This window comes from Thunnus albacares, chromosome 24 (assembly GCF_914725855.1).
Source record: "Thunnus albacares chromosome 24, fThuAlb1.1, whole genome shotgun sequence".
NCBI classification, from domain to species: Eukaryota; Metazoa; Chordata; class Actinopteri; order Scombriformes; family Scombridae; genus Thunnus; species Thunnus albacares.
Genome location: NC_058129.1, coordinates 14,150,166 through 14,167,642, shown reverse-complemented (window position 1 = coordinate 14,167,642; position 17,477 = coordinate 14,150,166). Strand labels below are relative to the sequence as shown.

The window sequence follows — 17,477 nt, the reverse complement described above, 5'->3', positions numbered from 1 at the left end:
AGTCAGTCCTTCCCTCTCTTAAAATTACGACTTTTGCTCTGCTGGGGGTGAAAGAGAACACATATTTCTCTTTTCAGAGCTAATTCACTCTCACAAATGACTTACTGTTAGTAAGAAAGTGGATGAGGACACAACAAAGAGGACACTAAAGTGTTTTATCACCATAAAGTAGATTGAATGATTTGTTTCTCAGATGTAAGATGATTGATCAGAATTTTCTGTAATGTTGGACACACCCAGGAAAGAAGAAAATGTCAGAATTCAGCAAGATCCAACAAGCTCACCAGGTCAGAAGATTTCTTGACATGTTTTGTATTGACATCAGAAAATGCCTATAAAATTCTGGCTTCCAGCTTTATCCTAATGATGGTCAAATGTGGAGGGAACTGGCAGTGATTAAGAGGAGGATGTAGCAGGAGTAAAAGACTGTCAAGGTCACGGAGGGCTCATGAGAAAGGTTGCTAACCTACCATCTGTGACAGGCAGAGAAACCAGAATCGGACGAAAGAAATTCTGTGTGTGACCCCAGAAAACTGCAACATACCTCCTGACCCTAATTTATAGTGGGCTGCATACTTAAAAGGAGTGCTGTGCTTTTGCCTTTTTCACCCACATTGGTTTTGCAGGCTCCTAGGAGGGCTAACTAAATACCACATTAGCTCTAACAGTGCATCCAAAAAGCCCGTGCTCGACTTAGACCAAATAACATCAGTGTAGATAGAATAGAACCAACATCTGGTTGAAAATGTAAATCCAAGACCCCTAAAGATGTCTTTGGCAAACCTTGCTTTGGGCTTATTTATTAAAGACTCTCATATATTTTATTTAACACTATGGAGGTGCACGATTTGATGCGACCTCTTCTATACTGTGGCGATGAACAGTGTAAAGAATGTGCCTACAAATGGCTGTGGAAACACTTAATGAAAAAGAAAAAAGCTCTGCTCAATAGAGCACTTAAATGACTGTGAATGATGCACAGACAATGTAGACCATACCTTCAGGGTGCAAACAAATCTCCTGTCCTCAGGGGACGACTATACTGTCAAAGAATCCCCATTATGTATTATCACAAAGTCAGACAGCAAAATCTTCAAAACCAATGTCTGTGATGGGCTAAGAAAGAGCTGACAAGAGAGTGCTAGCCACCCTTCTCCTTCCCCCATTTGAGTCACTTTGAAAACTTAGCGGATCCACCTTTTAACAATCCTATGGGGATGAATCAACCTTGTGCTCCTATCTAAGGCGGTACAACCAGCACACCTAGAATTACAATGGAAGCACATCAAGGGACGGCCAAGCCTGACTGACATGCGCTTCCCCCTTCATAAAAGCGCCAGGCTGCCTTCATTTGCATGGCGGGGTTTGGACTGGCGGAGAGAGTTAATCAGGGCTTTCCATGGTGCCATAGCAGGGGCTCCCATTCGTTGTCCCCCCCCAACCCCCTTCCCCTCCAACCCCGAAGCACCCTTCCCCATGAGGGCCGCCGGTGAAATCCTCTTAGTAGCAGCGGGCTAAAAGAGGAGTTTGCGCCCACCTCACCTCTCACGGGACATGGGGAGGGGTGCGGGGCTGGTCGTGCTGGGGTTCGTCTCCGTTGGGACTGACCTCCCCTCTACTGCCTGGCACCTCCCATTAAAAACAGCTTTAATTACACAGAGATGACTCCTTACAGTCCTCCTCCCCCACCCCTCCCCTCCCCTACCTTCACCCCTCCGCCCTCCCCATGCCTCTCTCCCTCTCCACAGGGGAGCACTCCTTGTCTCCTCTCCATTAAGATTGAGAGAGTGAGCGAAGAGGAGCCTGCAGAGTCTACCACTTCCACACATGCAGCAGGGAGCAAATAACATTTTCAGCTTCAAATGTCTTTTCACAGATTGGTTTTATTTATTTCTTTTTTTTTTTTTTTTCTCCCACAGATGACAATTTTTTGATATGTGAAGCAAATTAAAAATGATTCATGTGTTTGAGCATGCTTGCGTATATGTGGATGATTTCATAAAATTTGAACCAAATCTATTTGGGATTTTGCTTTTGACAAATATGGATGAACTTTGGGTAAGATGTGATGTTTCCAACTCTCAGGAAAGGTGAGAAAGGAGAGATTGGTTTTGCCCATACAGCAGCACAGAACTTCTTAATTGTCTTTGTTTTGCCAGGGAGAAATGAGATGATAACATCTGCTTTGTTGTCCACTCCCCTACTATACACTTCCATGACAAACTTCTATTACACCGTGGTGATACCTGCGTGCAGGAGAACTCAGGAGCCGCCTTTTCTTCCTCCTGCTAACAACCAACTGTTATCAGTTAATTCCAGGGAGGAACGTTTGATTTATGTTTCCTTGGATAATAAAGTACAGTATCGCTAACATGTGTAAAGTGTTCCCCAAGCGCCACCTCTGTCTCCTTGATTAATGCCGATTTAATTAAGCAGCGCGCTAATTAAGCAATAAATAATGACAAGGTGTGCATTTATGCAAAGATAATAGCAAACCTTGGGTGAAGTGATACCCTGGAGAAGTTGCCCAATCAGATCATTTCTTTGGACAACAATGGATTGAGATTACATGGATCCAGCAGACATGTTTGACCATTGTTATGCAGTGCATTTGACATGTGTGATAATCCTCACAATGCGTATTTGTCCCTGAATGTATTTAAAATGATAATTAATAGAGTAATAATCACCAGGCTATCATGAAACATACAAAAGGGGGAATTGTGTTGCACAACATTGTCAGTGCTGATTGAAATTTGCTGAACTTATCAGCATTTCACAACTAAAGATAGGATCACATTTTTTTTTAGCTGCAATTCTATATCATAACCTAAATTTTGCATTTACAAATCAGTGGATATTTCAGGAAGGGAGACGCCTTCCTCAATGTAGGGACGTCCGATAGAGCCATTAATCAAATCACACCCTATTGTCCCAAACTCCACAACCTGAGCCCCACAGCAAAAAATACCAATTTCCTGTTGATCAGTGTCAGCAGTAAAGGCAGCACTCTTAGAGCAGCGAGTCAGCTCCTCTGCAACATCCGCACGCCACTTTTCTGATCATCCGGTCACACGCCTATTTGCTGCAAATATGCTTCGCCGCCGTTCCCCCCGTGTCAAATGTCTCCAAGTACAGACTCCTGATATGTGTATAAGAAGAGCGTTATTTACACTGATTAATGGTCCCCGGCTTTGGCAGGGTGTAAACTGCTCGCGTCCAGACAGCAGTGACAAATAAATCTATCAATCATAAGAGGGATTTTCTAATCCCCGAGCCATCAGACAGAGTTGCAACCTAAACACTTTGTCACGGAGCGAGCGGCCCCCATTCGCTGTAAACACACACTTAGCGTATAGTTAACACAGCATTTTGAGCGACAGAGCGGCCTGCACATTGCTACACATGGAGGCGTTTTCGAAGTGCGGTTGGCAAACAAGCTTTTTTAGCATGTTTCAGTTTTCATTCATTCACTCTGTTTGAACCGAAGGAGTTTGGCGGTGTATGAGTTAAAGCAATTAAATATAATTATCTGTATTTTTGTCTTTGTGCTATTCCTGAAAAAACTAACAATAGAGAAAATCTGTACAGGAAGTAGGTCTAGCTGAAATATTTCATTTCTACAACTCAAAATATAGCAGCCAGTTGCTTGGCCTTCCTGCTGTTAATGCAAGTATTCATCCAAAGTACATAATAATACAACAGCACAGACTAAAAAAATAGGTGTATTATGTAACATTTCTCTCTGATAAGTGTGGCTAAAAAGCATTTGTTTTACAAGTGTTGAAAACTGAAATTATGATGAGAATAATGAGACTGTACAAATAACAACCAAACATATTAATTGAGTCTCTGGATAGAAGAGCTCCAACAAGACAAATGTCTTCACCAGCAGTATATAACTCTATTTAACCTGAAAAGGATGAGTTTAGGTACATCGCACAACACTAAGTAGAGACATCAATCGGCATCCTGAGTCCTCATGGGTCCATCAGCTCCAGTGTAACAGCACGGCTGTATATTGCAGAACAAGCCCCTGGTTGCTCTCAACCATCTGTGACTGAAAACAAAGACTGTGATCACATTAAAACACCATAGAGGGAAGAGAAAATGTATCAAACCACAGCACTTTCCATAATCTGCTCACAGGTCTCGGCCATTATACAAATACAGGGTGAATTCAATAAACTTACAACTGCCATTTTAATTAAACATTTGGCAGCCAAAATTCAATTAGGCAATAATAGCTAATTTCCAGCGATGGCTAATATGTTAGACACAGATAGGAAACTCGGGTTGATATCCTGTGTCAATTCCAATTATTTAGAGCTCTCCTTTAAAGCTGCTTTGGCAGATTATGCAACTGCTATTTTCAAAACAGTGTGACTGTGAGGCAGTGTGCATCCCTCAGGTGGCACAAGGCAATATTATTATTTTTTCCTCCTTCCAAGAATGCAAATTAATAGTCGCCATCTACTTTCGGTCGTTGTGGGGACGGCAGTGCCGCCATTCAGTCCCACGTGGAAGTCAAAGTAAGTAATGCTAAGGGAAACCTAATAAGATCTTGCAGGAGGGGGGAAAAAATGATGATTATCTTTAATCACTAACCTGCCTCTAGTGGCGCCACCACATTATCCAGCACCTTCATTCCTTATAAAAATATCTATCACACACAATACTGGGGCGATGAAAAGAAGCAGCGGTGACGATGGGAGCGGAATGCCAATGGCCTCATTACTTGTCATAGCACATTGTAACTGGAAATTGCTTCTTTCAGGTTTTGTTTGCTCAGGCAATTACAATAAACTCTCGGCTTGACACGTTGTTTGCACAGATGTAGGACATTAATAAACATGAGCTCTAATCTGAATTATTGAACTGCTCGCCATAATTCTGACAATGGATTTGGAGCCCCTGACGGATGGAGGGACAGGAGGAGAGGGGACGGCCTGGATCCCCAGGATATTGCCCCGCTGGCTGGCCTTATCACCTGAGAAATCCCCTAATTGAATGTTGGAGCGCGGAGCGCAGCTCTGCAGGTATTTCCAAACTTGGTTCAGACATCCTGCCTGCCAGACACCACCTACTGCCACAACACACCAGACATATGAGCCTGACATTTGCTTAGAAAACTGATGATACAAGATACGAATGAGAAAGGGGTTTTGGAACAGTGAAAGGAATTAAGAGGAGGGGTTGCACTTTTGTCTCAGGGGATTTCTTGGCATCTCGGGACATATACTGTCAAATTTGTCATCCATCTATAGCATCATTTGATTTGCCGTGAAAGATTCTAAAGAAAAAGTATATTTAGTGATCACATTATGGTAGATTCGGGGTTTAAGTGGACCAGAAATGAGTTTTAAGGAAATCTGCACAAAAAAAAAAAAAAAAAAAAAATTAATAAAAAAGAAGTAAAATCTGGCCCTCTCACTGCTGTACATATTGCACTTGAACAGATGTACAGGCAACGTCTGGGTTTCATTCCTCCAAAAACACTGGGGAGTCAGCTTCCCAGGCAGGCGTGTAGTGGGAATATCTACAAGAAGAATGCAGGAATAGCATTTTTTTTTGTCCTTTTTTTTTCTGAGGAATCTTAAGATGTTCAAAAGGCATAGCAGAGGGAGGGCCTGGCTATTCTAGAGAATCAAAAAGACTATGCGGACTTTGATCACCTGCATCTCATTCAATGCAAAATTACTGCGCTGGGGTCCTTGGCTTCTCGACATGTGAGCAAGATGGAAGCTTATTATACTGTACACAGAGGCAGACAGTGAAATGAAAGAGGTCTTTTGTCAGTTCTTTGATTACAGTAAGGCATTGTGACTGTTAAGCAGACTACCAGCAATTACGAGTGCCTGAGCGAGCGCCGACGGAGAGTTTAGGAGGGGAGAAGGATACAGACAGACAAAGAGATGGCGGAGAAAGAGGAAGGTGGGAAAAAGAGAAAGAAGAATTAAAAAACTGACAGAATGGACTGACAAAGCTGCGCCTGATAGTGAACATCCCATCCCCTTTTGCAAATACAACTGTAATCAACCGTAAATGATGATACGAGCGAATACGGGTCACGAGGAGTGATGAAAACGTCAATGGAAATAGCTTCAGAAACACTATTGTGCTGGATTGTTTTGCCTGTGTGGATAATATAAGCATCTGAAGGCGCAGGCTCAGATGTTTGCTTTGGGTAAACTTGGCTGTTTTGTACCCTTTGATTCCATACAACAAGCAGTATTAGATGAGAAATATGAGGCCTTGCATTTCCATGTTGAGCCCTCCCATCCTCCCTCTTTGCAATAAATATTGACAAAGAACGTGAGCCATCGCCCCGTCACAGGTTGTTAAAAGCAAAGTTTATTGTGTGTTTGCTGTCTGTGAGCATACAGCGTGGGTGTGCAGGCATGTGTGTGTGTGTGTGTGTGTATTTGCATGCGCATTAGCATATCACTGTTTACTCCAGAAGTTACTGTGAAGCGCCCGTTTCTCCTTGGGGAGAGCTGCTTGGCAAACACCTCGGAATAAACAAGACAACTGGTGACAATATGCTAATGGGCCGATTCATTATTCCCCTGCAACAAGCTCCGCCTTTCCGAAGACAACTCAGATCTCCAACATCTCCATCACATCTCGCATTTAGGATCCGCGTGCGACGGCGCTGCTCCACCCCTCCCGCCGCCGCCTGATTAATATCTCATCAAGCGCTCCACTTTTCCTGTGAGTGGCCCATCAGTCATATGGCTTAACAACGTTTCACTTCTGACAGCGTCAATCTTCTTGAGATTGCACGGAGGTGATGTTCTTTAAAGTGGCGCGAGATAAAGTTGTTCACCTTTAAATGTTTCGGAGATGGATGCCCAACTTGTCAGAGGTGCCCTCAAAAAGATGGATCATTCCAGAAAGCTGCACAATCCCAGTGTTTAGCTCTTGATGAAGATGTTTGACGCTACCGACTCAAGCTGCACTGTACCAGTCAATAAACGGCCGGATGAGCCCCAACAACCCAATGGGAGGGCTAGGATTGCAATAGGGTTCCCTGCTAATTGAATCGGACAATGGATTAGATTTATTAACTCCACAAATATTTACTTTATTGCAAGTGGCCGAAACTCATTACTCTCCTATGGATTTCTCCTCCTACGCATTTACCACTGTAAGTTAATAACAGCATTGCTTTGCAGTGTTCTGAACCATTTCCACAAGCTACTGAGCAACAAACGAAGACCTCTTAGTGATGCACTGAGGGTTGGGTGGGTTAGGGGGGGGGGGTCTGGATATATTGTAGAAGAACCACAGTGCTTGTATTGATTTCCCAACAGAAAAATATAGAGTGAGTGTAGATGTGTAAGCACGGGTGTGTGACTAAGCTTATTGCCGAGCAGTATTTGTACTGTACATCCAAATTAACCCAAATACGTCAATATGTTTCCTGTTGCAATAAATATTGTCGGTGTCAGAATTCTGTCTTTATGGAGATGTAAATAACTAAAAGACAGCGTAGCTTCCCTAGACTGAGCAAATATTTTAAAAGTTGCATCCACCAACACAACACATAGTCTGAGTATGAGGAACTTTCCTGTTAATTTAAAGCTGCAGCCTTGTTGCTTGGGAGCTCAGGAGAATCTCTCGGCTTCTTGAAATGCACCCCTTTCATAAATGATGTTTTACAAATTGCATTACTTTTTTGCAAATAGCGCTAAAAACAACTACGGTTCATTTGCAAAAATCAACTGGATTGCCAAGGTCCTTAAAAAGTTGGATGGTAAAATATAGCTTCTCTTGAGGAAAAAAAAGTTTCAAACTAAAAGCAGCATGTTTTTCCCCCTTCTTACCAATCATTTTGTAAGTGCAATGTCAGATTGTTTGAATCTTGAAGCGAACAGGAGATTGACAACGTGCTGTTTAACTCAAAGTAGTAATTAACCATGATTTGAACAGTGCAGCGGGAAAGAAAACCAGGTGATGCTCACCATATTCCAAAGAAGATTTCCAAGTTATGAAGCGTTTCCAGCTCCTGAGACACAACTCATAATTCATCAGAGCACCAGGGTAATTTATTTCCCTTGGTTTTAATATGTTACAGACGAGTGGTCGTGTGTCTTTCTGCCGTCGGAGCTTTACAACACAGAGGCCGGGCATGTAGTGGTGCTGCCACTGCACGCTGTACAGCCAATACCTGTGGTGCCTTTCATGGTTCAGGGCCCTCTAATTTCAATGGGAAGTTGCACATATTTCATGGACACATCCCGGCTAGAGAGGGAGGAAGAGTAGGGGAGGTGGAGGGGGGGAGGGGGGGAGGGCAGGGCGGTGGGGTGGTCTCACACAGGAGGAGGCTGATGATGGACTGTACCTCTTCCTCCTGTGCATTGCAGGCCATCCACTTTACAACAGAAGGTTCTGGATCATTTGGTCCAGCTGCTGGCTGCTCCGAAGCTGATGTCACCAGAGTGAGCCTGTATGATTGGATGGAGAATAGGAAGACAGAGTAGGGAGTTCATGCTGTTCGCAATGTGGATGGCACAGGGTCTCCATCTCTCACTGAAAGATTCACAACTTACGTCCATCAAAAAAAAAAGAAATGATGGACTTTTCTCAAGTAAATCAACCACTACTGTAGGTGATCTCACTTTTACTTTGATTCCACCTGTTTTCTTGCAATATTTTTGATGCTGTGATCACCTATGAGGCCATTTTGTGCCACTCAAAGTTTAACAGCAATGCACGCAACATAACAAATTGATGTGGTTGAAAATAAAAACCAACAGCTTGTATATGTTATGCCTGTTCCAAAGGCCTCTTTTCACTTTGATTATCTGATTTCCCAAAATATCCTGAATCCAAAACACCAGCCGTGTACATGTAGTTCTGACCAAACTGTTCAGAATAACAGGAAAGCAGCCCTGATAAAAAGTGATAATATCTCAAAAATATGGCAGATGAGTTTGTTAGAAGCAAAGTAACCGGTTGAAGTTATCTTACCTTTACACAGATTTCACAATAACAGGGTTCATCCAGGAAAGAGCACAGTTATTCCTGACAATACTGTTGCATTTTCAAGCTTTCGGTTTTACTTTAAAACCACAATCAGGTGGTTGAGATGTCACAATCAACAGCTAATTCACACCAGGTGTGCCAGCTGATTGTTCAGTAGCATCAATTAGGATAATGATGTCACAGGACCAGACATTGATGATTTGTAAGATAGAACATCAACATATGAATCAATGCTTAAAATCAACAAATTTATGTAAACATGAGTATCTTTAGAAGATTTTAGATTTATGGTTTGCAGTATATCTAATGGCTTCTTTAAGAAAATGTACTATTTTGATGTTGTTGCACTGTATATAGTGCATAAATGATCCTCTTTTCCAGGCGTTGTCTCATGGCATCATTAGCTTAATTGATGTTACTGAGCAATAAGCTGGCACACCTGGCATATATTAGCTGCTATTTTAAACACTTAACACCTGATGATGGTTTTAAAGTGAAACTGAAGCTTAAAACAGCAAACATCCCTCTTTTATTAACTGGTTTGCTTTTTTTAATATCCTCAATTCTAAACTTTTTTGTAACACACTCAGGCTACCTAATGGAAAATAAATGCACTCTGCGAGGCACATCCATTAAACTGCTTATTTTACGCATGTGATATTATCAGTTTCACCGTATCATTCCCCAGGTGTGTTGGGAGTAGGGACCTCGAGTGTTATCCCAGCTGTTTGGATTGCCTCTCCTCAGGGCTACAATAATGTGGTAGATTCTAATCAATACTCACCGCCTAAAGAAGAATAGATCATGGAGCTACAGCTGGACTCCACCTCAGTGTCCATCCCCCTGCTAGTTATGAATCAGCATCCTCTTCCTCCAGAGGACAAAAAAAAGAAAAGAACCCAACATATACATACACATATACACACAGAGTTAGAGAGAAGCTGAACCTTGACCCCTGACATTTGCCCCCTTGACCTGGTTGTCTGATGGCCTATCGATTACGTCTGGCCTCGCTTGGGTAATTGTTGCCTCGTAATTACTTTACGTGTTGTGTTTGGATCCACATAACGGCAATTCCACCGTCCGAATATTGCATGAGAGCACTTAAGACCACAGGACACAAGTCTCGCCTCATTTTTAGGAGATTACACCATGCGCCGGACAGATTTTGTAGACAATTGCAGACAGACTTCTTGTAGCTTGAATGAAAAATAATTGCTTTCTGCAAAACGGTGATATTTGAGATTGGAGGGAGAAGCTGAAATAAAGACGGCAAAAGTAATCAGGCATATTTCTTGCTTCTCTAAAAGGACTCCTTTTGAGGGATTTGAGGCATGTCATATGGTGCACTGAGAGGCTGCCTCCTACTGTCCAATTTCCTGGCCTCATTGCCTGGGTAACCATGAGGAAATGAGAAGCTGACCTCTCTCTGTTTTGGTGGAAGTCATGGGTGGCAGTTCAGTGAAGTAGCCTCTGTTTTGGTATGAAGTGCGATAAGGTCATGGCCCCATTTCATAGACGATATGACATAAATAGCATATTCAATATTCATATGATATCTGCATTGCAATGAGGAAAATGTCCAAAAACAGTGACATGCGTGAAAAAAAAGTATTGTCCATTTTTCCTCGGTGCCTTAGAAATAAGACTAGATGTCACTCGACCTGTTGCCTTTGTATTAAAAATGAAAGAAAGGATCTTTGTTGTATGTCATTGACACATCCATGAAAGATCTCAAAATCGCCTCGGCAAATTGAGTTTGTTGTGTATACAAGTGCCTGCCAGATTTAATATTGAATGGATGATCCAAAATGGATTTTTGATCCCGGGAAAATGAGGGGAGATGTCTGTAACAACAAAAAAACTGGGAAGAAGGAAAAAAAAAATCCATAACCCTCTCAAGCTAAAATCCTGCTCCTGGGTGCAGAATATATTATTCTCTCCCCTCGCTCTGTCTCTTTCCCTTTTACAAGTTGTTTTCATGTAAAGAAAAACCTATAGGCTTGACCTCCGCGTCAGTTTGCCTTTGGCGATCCACAGATTGCAAGTTTTCAATGCTTGATCCTCAGGGAGGGATCCAAGTCAAACCCTATAAATATTTCAAGACTATTTATTGCTCCATAGACCTCTTGCTAACACACATGCCTCTGCTGGCAAGCAAATCCTGCCTGTTTACACTTGCCACTAACTTGTCATCACTTTAAATTCAGCCTTGTGCAGTGGCTTAATGAGAGAGGCAGATACTACCATATTGCATGTTTAAATGTTTTGCCAACAATCAGACCCCCTCACTCAAAGGATTCATGGATGCCGATCAATATTTTCAGAGTCGAAAGGGTTTTTTTTTTTTTTTTTTTTTTGCTGAGGAGAAGGAAAAAAAAAACAAAAACAAATACGCTTAAGCTTAAAACTGATTCCATGCTTTTTCTCCCCTCATGTGTGAATGACAGATTCACATGTCGACCGAAGAATCCAGTAAAAATTAAATGTAGAAGTGTTGGGAGTCTTTAGAGATACATCTCGACATCTGGTCGCCATCTGAGGGAACCTGGAGCAAGGCCAAGGATACTCCAAAAAATGAAAATGACTTCATTATGAGGGAATTATCACTGCATACTGGCTGGATATTTGGACCAATCTCACAAGCGGCGGGACCCATTATAAATCACAACTGTAGAAAACTTTCTCACAAATGAATAAATTAAGTTAAAACTTGTAAACAAAAGCACGCAACAAAGAATTTTGGCTGTTCAACTCGATGTAATCGTCTTTTCTTTTAGTTTTTATAGAGTAAGACATTACTGTGTGCAGCCCGGAACAGACTGAAAAGCAAACATTTCATTTGCACCTATCTACTTACAGCAATCCTCTTCCCCAGCTCTAATATAAAGTGACATTATTTGTTCACATAAAAACGAGTGCTGTTCAAAATATGGTATTTTTATCAAGGCTCTTAAACTCTTTGAAGTGATAAAAAAATTGCTCTTAGAGGGAAAAAATACAACAGTCGGTGGCTTAACAGTTTTAATTGTTGCTTTAAACAAAGGGATAGAGGCGGTATAAGAGGATCAGTGTGACAAACAGTCCCAGCGGTCCCTCTATCATACACAATACTCCAGTGGTAACAAAGGAGAGAACAAAACAGCGTTGGAAAACTTCCAGGAATCCATTTTAACATCAGCTCCGACTGAAGCAAACACTTAAGAGAAGGACACATCAGGTCCACGTAAAACCAACGAAAGCACCGAGGGCTGCATTCATAGTTCGTAGTTAAACCATGCACAGTAGAAACAGATTGAAATGAGATCTGATATAGAGGGTTTTTTTTAAATTCTTTTAGCCACAATTTACAAATCTCAAATCACAGTTAAAAAAGGATTTTGGATAAGGTCCCTTTTATTCTGTTGTTGCTGGGTAAAAACCTCCAAAAACTATAGTTGTTGTTTTATATTTTTATCATAGAGCTCCAAAAATCTATCTTCAAATCTTCAAATCAGACGTTTCCTCTATAACGTCTAGAACATCAAGTGTTCAGAAACTAAAAAAACACATTTAATCTTCTTCATCAGGACTGCGTGGTTGTGGAATCAGATCAGATCTGATTGGTGCTGTGAAAATGTGTTTTTAAGGTCTTTAAACTCAAGGTTTTATGAGCTTTGAAACTTGCAAAAACTAATGTACTATGTTTATTGGACAACATTTAAGGAAGGGTATTTTCTTTAGTTCTTGAAAAAAAAAAACTTTGAAATGTGAGGTTTTAACTCAGCAGCAGTGATTTGTTTGTTAACAGCCAGCAAACGCTAGGGTACAAATGGCTTACATAATCCTGTGCGACAACTCTGATGTAAATTTGGTAGATGTGTTAAGCCTATTGACAGGTGGAAAGGATGTTTGGGATGGATGGCCCACTAAGTTGTGTTTTAGTGCTACTGTAAACAGGATTAGCATTGGCAGGTATCAGGCTACAAGGGATATAAACAGTTCCCCGCTCCGTAGGGAATGGACTGATGCAAATACCAGCTAATGAACTCAGCTGTTGTTTGTAACAAGGGAAAGAGATGAGGGGAGGGAAAAAAAAAAAAAAAAAAGTTGAGGGACGAACGAACGGGCACAAGATTGATTAGTTTGGAAAATGTCCAGCAGGTCAGTTTTTAACAGCTTATGGAGGATTTCCAAGCGTGCGCGAACACAGCACATCATTTCAGTCTCTACCTTTTGTCTTTGCGCATCCCAAGTTAACAGCGAGGCAGTTGATCTACTGTATCCCCATTGAGATCAGAAGGTGCTGCATCAAGCTGTCTCGTCTAAAGATGGGACTTTATTGGGCCGTCTAAATCTGTCCTGTACACAGAGCCAAACAATGAGGCCAGGAGAAAAATGGACGCCACCTGGCAGTTTGAAAGAAGGACAGCCGTTTCCCGCTGTAATCCATTCAGTGTAATCAACTGGGGGCCGCCAAAGAAGCATCGCCCACCCCTCCCTCCGCTCCCTAAACACCATTCAGTGGCGACACAGTGATGAAGTGCAGGGTGAGGAGAAAGCCAAGTGTCCCTTTTAGAGATGATCAACTATCATGTTTTTACAACCGTTGTTCTTTTTTCTTTGCTCCTGATGTCGATGAACTCCTCTTATTCTTTCTGGCTTCTTTCTCTCTGGTACAGTTCCTCAACTACCTGAGCGTGAGAGCAAACTGTGATACATTTTTCCTCCCTCGCCCACACACACACACACACACACACACACACACACACACACACACATTCACACTAAATATTTGGTGTCACCTATTCAGGAGAAGAGCCGCTGTAAATCGTGTGTCTGTGGGGAGAGATCGAAAGCAATTACCATTAGATGGTGGCTATCGTGAGCCGAGTGTGCATTGTCCTCGCAGCTGACTCTCAATGCTCCCTCTCTGCTAGCTCTGTGTGCATGCAATTTAACCGACGGATCAATAGCTAAAGGCAGTTAGCGGCCTCGCAACTCCCTTCAACCGCCTCGCACGGCGCGCTACGGTATCCACAAAGCGAGCAAATGTCAAAACGTTACGCCGTCCGCTAAACCGGCCAGAGAAATTGTTCTTGTGAAACGTTATTGACACACTTTAACCCGTATTTCCACCCTGCACTGAGGAGCAAAGTCAATTCTCATTTGGAAAGGTGGCGCGGTGGCTGCGGGGACCAGCAGGGGAGGTGATGGAGGGTCAGCGGGGGCAAGGCTGGAGGGGTCACGGGGTTAGAGGTCAGGGATTGGCCCAAGGTCAAGGTGACAGCAGGGTATCTGTGCAGGGAGGCCTTCATCTCCACCGTGGCCTTGGACAGGATCAATACCATTAGGGAATCTGTCTGATCCATCACTCCCCTCCCCTCCCTCCTCCTGTCTCCTTCCTCCTCCTCCTCCTCCTCCTTTTTTTCCCCCCTTCAGTACAGTTCTCAGTAGCTATAATATTTCCTATTTTCACTTCCTTTTTCTTACCTCAGCCCTATTCACTCTTTAGTGGATTCATTTAATCGGTTGTCGCCTCGCTCCCCTTCGTTTTCGCCGTCACTTATGAAGGAGCGGGTCTCATCTTGATACTGACCCCGTCTCCCGTGCAGAACCCCTCGACTCCTGGGCCCCGCTGAAAACGGACAGGCGGAGATAACTTGGGTCCCATATTGTTTGAACAGCATTTTATTAAGCTGAGCGCTCTCTTTAATATTTACATTGGTGCATCGGAGGCTTCAGAAACGCTTTAGGCAATTACACACATGACCAAGTCGATAGCCACAGAAACAGCAAAAAAGCCTTTATCACGCCGCCAGGAGAGTATTGCCAATTCCGCGGCCTGGCCGTTGATGTAGTTTGCATTTCAATTAAAAAAGGGCTGCAATACTGGTCTTTTATTCAAAGTCAATGTCGTAAGAAGGATCCACAAAATGCAGCCAGAATAGAGTATTTTGTGTATAGTGTAATAACGCAGAGACATCACACAAGCGGGCGTTTGGACTCACAATGCAGGGTTCAGCATTCCAATGTAAAGGGATGTTTCACGGCTGAATAGTGAAAGTTTGTAACTACACTGTAAGAGAACATGGTTAAAGCAAATGGACATGTCGAAGACGCTATTGGAGTGTTCATGATCGTATTTTGTAATTTAATTTAATAGATAATCTTTAAAAGGCTGGTTAATATGGATATATGGCTGTTTTTGCTAAAGTTTTTTAAATATTACAGCAGCAAACCTTAATTTTATGAGCATTTTTGGTTATTATTGGATGCTAAAAGTTAAATTTTCTAGAAACGAAAGAGAAAATTAAATGTGTGGCTTGTTTTTCTTGATTATAGAGCAGCAACAAGGTGCTGATGCTCATTTGTACAAAATTCCTGCAGAACTGGCAGATTATTTTTTTTTTTTTACAAAAACAAGACTATTAGAGCTTGATAAATTGGGAGTTTTTGCATTGAAGCAATTTATAGCATCTGAACTGCACTAACTATCACTTCAAGCTGTATCTAATGTAACATCCAGACCATTCCCTCCTTTGATTGCAACAGAACACCAACTTAAAAGCAAAACACTTCACCCTAAACACACATTTTCACATCAGCCTCTTCAAATTCAAATCAGAGCTCCTTCTGCGGTGTAGGTGTATGCTATTTCCACCGCTCAATCTCTCCTTGTATTTTGCATTGTTAGTGGCAGCTGTGCTGAAAATGACCCCTTGGATTTCAAAAGCCTTGGTGGCTTGGCTGCCCAAGAAACAAACAGATAAACAAAAGCAACAGAGGGGTTTGGCAATCAGGGGATTCTAATAAGGTATATGAGGTTGAGCAAGGAAGCGAGGTTTGCTTTGAAGTGCTCCCAGCCCTATCTGTGTACCCCCCGGTGGTCTCGCCTGCACAAGCGCCCATCAACAGACAGGCAAGGCAGCAAGTGTGTATGCTTGGAGGATCATAGGTGGCTTTGATAATCACTCCCATACTCCTAAAACAAATGCAATTACTAAGTTAATTGTGTTCAAAGTGGAGGCTGGCAGTGGAAGGAGAAGTCAGCAATCATGACTGTGCTGACGGTGCAGCGAGCGTGGAGAATAATGGATGCATGCAGGGCAAATGCCGGGGGTGGGGGGTGGGGGGGGTTGTGGTGGCGATGGTGGTGGTGGTGGGGTGATTGCAAAGGGGTTTAAGGGGGTGGAGGGGACTGAGAGGGGTTTGAGGAGCTGGAGCGAGGGGTTTTGATGAGCGGTCGGGAGTGCGGGTGACATGGCGCTGAGGGATGTGGCGGTGAGCGCCACCCGGCTTGACCTGCCATTTATCAGAGGATAAACAGCGGGTCACCTGACCGGGAGCGCAGTGGCCCGATTGGCCAGCGAAGCTGTTTAGTATGCAGGTGCCATTGCACGGCCGGCGCTCGCCATGCACACACCACGTCTGCTCCATCACAATGAATTATTGGTCAGAGGAATGATCAATTTGAATCGGCTGCATCCTAAGCCATGGTCAGAGGAAGAGGAAGGGTGTGGTGTGTGTATGTGTGTTTGTGTGTATGTGTGTGTGTGTGTAAGGATAGATGGGGGTCAGAAAGTTGCGTATTTTGTAACTCCAGGGTTCTCTTTCTTTGCTTCTATCGTTTTCTTACTCTAAATTTTTTTTCTCACTCCAGAGATAGGGAAAGGGGGGAGGGAGAGACGGGGTTGGAGGGGTGACAACAGATGTGCTCCCTCCTTCAGAGAGCTGCTTGTTTGATGGTGACAGTGGAGCGTATCATGTAGCCTGAGGTGCTAACAGTAAATATTACAATACCACAAGATGCTCACTGCAAACACCATTTCTTGCTCTCTGTCAGTCAATTTCTCCTTTTTTACCCCTGTGGTGATGCTGCGTTGATGGAACCAAGAGATATACAGTGTGTGTATATATATGTACACACACACACATATATGTATATATGGCAAGGCCAAAATATTCTCAAACATGATATTCAGCCACGTGCCTCTTTCAAACACATTACGGTCAACTTAAGTCATGATGGAAAAGAAAGTAAATCAACAAGGCACCATCAGCGAGAAAAAAAATGGCACTTTAAAAGGGCTTTCTGCAGAATAATAGGCGAGCCCAGGATTCATGGGATTGCATTTGGCTTCCTGTGGTGCTGGGGTGTCTTTGGCTCGCTCAGTCATTTCAGACAGAGCAGTGGTGCCGTCCCACCCTGGGCGCTGTACAGATGGGCTCATGTGTGGAGAAATGAGCCGCGAGCAATCATTCTCTCCTTCTCTTTCTTCCCCCCTCTGTCTCTCTCTGTGTTTGTCGACTTCTCCTTGCTTTCTGTTTACCTCTTTCTGCTTCCCCTCCCTTCGCTCCCTTCTCTCTCATCTCTGTCCCTTCATCTTCTCCACCTCTCATTATCTCCCCCTACCCTTCATGCATCTTTTGCCTCTATCACTTTCTTCACCCACCCTCCATCTCTCTTCCTTCCCTCCCTCTGTTTTTACCCCCTCTACTCCCCC

General features: G+C 43.0%; 1 long non-coding RNA gene across 3 annotated transcripts; it reads right to left on the bottom strand.

The window, feature by feature from the left end:
* Positions 1–3,610: 3,610 nt before the first annotated feature.
* LOC122976552 lies at positions 3,611–9,088 on the bottom strand. Of its 3 annotated transcripts, none has more exons than XR_006400962.1 (3): positions 8,977–9,088; positions 8,348–8,450; positions 3,611–4,060 (listed from the first exon to the last, which is right to left on the bottom strand). It is a non-coding gene; the product is annotated as an uncharacterized LOC122976552 (long non-coding RNA). The 3 variants fall into 3 exon arrangements; XR_006400961.1 differs by having other exon boundaries at positions 3,617–4,060; positions 7,968–8,450; XR_006400960.1 differs by lacking the exon at positions 3,611–4,060 and adding an exon at positions 6,370–7,036 and having other exon boundaries at positions 7,968–8,450.
* Positions 9,089–17,477: the final 8,389 nt, after the last annotated feature.